Source organism: Geospiza fortis, unplaced genomic scaffold (genome assembly GCF_000277835.1).
Source record: "Geospiza fortis unplaced genomic scaffold, GeoFor_1.0 scaffold191, whole genome shotgun sequence".
Classification (NCBI taxonomy): domain Eukaryota; kingdom Metazoa; phylum Chordata; class Aves; order Passeriformes; family Thraupidae; genus Geospiza; species Geospiza fortis.
This window is the reverse complement of record NW_005054418.1, coordinates 1,133,676-1,135,715: the sequence shown is the minus strand read 5'-3', so window position 1 is coordinate 1,135,715 and position 2,040 is coordinate 1,133,676.

Genomic DNA, 2,040 nt, shown 5'->3' with positions numbered 1-2,040 from the left:
CCTCTTTTACATTTCTAATTTTTGTATAATGTTTTAAAAAGGTCCAGAAATGCATTGCATAATGTTACCCTCATAAATCTTCAGCATAATATCTCAGTTTATACTGCAGAATGATCCCAGCTGTGGAAAAGTAGTTTGGATTTACAGATTTTTCTTGCTGTAGTATTGGCTATTGTGATGAATATAGTGATAAACTCTCTCACTGAACTCTTCTTCTGGCTAAATATCAATTGAAAGTTTGCTCTAATCCACGTAGAGGCGAAGGCTCTTTCCTGAGCACATTCTGCACATATCAAGTTATACCAGAGAGGCATCTATGGGGTGCAAATATTCCTCTTCAGTGAGATGAACTGACACCATGCTTATTTTTCATTATAGGGTATATGGGCGATATTTAATAATCATGCAGACATAAATGTTATTTAAATTAGTAGCAGTTACTTTTGATGTCAGGGGTGGTTTTGCTATCTTGTCTATTTGCCTTTTATTTTTCTGTTTCTTTTAGTTCCTTTTCTTTCTGCTTTTTGTTTCTTTATTATCTATTCTATAATTTTTCCCCTCCTTTTTTTCTGCTTGTCATTTAAGGATACTGATTTTTACTGTACCAGTTCGTAACAAGAATAATGTTTTACATTAATATACTTTGATTCTTCAACAGGATACCCATATATTTCTATTTTTCCTTCTCCTAAATATGGTTATTTTGAATTTCAGCCTTTTTTCAGGTTACTTATAGAAAATTTCACACTCTTGTTCTTGTATTTTTATTCTTTGCTTCTTAAAGATTGTTTTGGCTGGTGTTGTGGTTTAACTGCAACCAGCTATCAAGCCCAATACAGCCACTTGCTCACTGCCCCACCAGCAGAACTGGAGAGAGAATCATAAGTGCAAAAGCTGGAAAAATCATGGTTTGAGATGAAGACGGTTTAATAAGAAAGCCAAAAGCAGCATACACAAGTAAAATAAAACAAGGAATTGGTTCAGTTCTTCCCATGGGCCGGCAGGTGTTCAGCCATCTCCAGGAGAGCAGTCACCATCTCACGTAATGGTGACTTGGAAAGACAGCAGCTATTACTCCAAATGTTCCCCTCTTCTTCCTTTGGTCAGTTTGGGTCACCTGTCCTGGCTTTGTTCCCTCTCAACCTTCCAGGCTCCCCCAACTTCCTTGCCAGCAGGAAAAGCGGAAAAGGCCTTGGGTCTGGACAAGCCCTGCTCAGGAACAACAAAAACATCTTTATATTATCAGCCTCATATTTAGCAGAAATCTCCACACCAGCCACTGTGTAGAAAGGCAATTCTACCCTGGCCAAAACCAGTACAGATAGTCATTCTAGTTCATATTATTCTCCTGTCCTGAAAAGTTTTTTAATTAATTTTTGCTAAGAATTATATATTTTTTTTTTAATGTCAGAGTCAGTTTAACTAAGGCAGTGATAAAACATATTAATATTTATGTATATTTTGGGAATAAAAATAATTGTCTACAGCTTTTGTTTACTTTGATTTCATTATTTTCTGAAAGTATTTTTACTTAAGCTGTAGTTTTAGTTATTATTAGCATTTGCTGCAGCAACAACTCTTTTTTATCCTTTGGGAGTTTTCTCCATCCATTTGCAGCATCAACACTTCAGATGGGAGAGATCTGCATGCAGATAATACTGAAAATTTTGCCTTCCATGGTAGATGCTACTTGCAAAGCCATGTTCAATAGTGAACAGTATCATATATAATTTACTGAATCCTTCAGGACTCCAGGTACTTTTAACTGGATCACTGAATAGAAAATTCCAGTGCATGTAATACTTCGATTTTTGTGGCCATTACAGCTCATAATAATAGTTATGAATACCATATGAGTTGTAACAACCCTGTTTGATAAAGATACATGAGTTAGAAAAAATGTGATTGCTGGGTATATTTGCGAACAAAGTTTTGTTGTATTTAAACATTTGGTTTTACAAAATGGTTTCTCTTACTTGATTAATTTCCAATAGCAGGTAATTTGTTGAGAGTTCTGTGTTGTCCTGTATTTTTCATTTT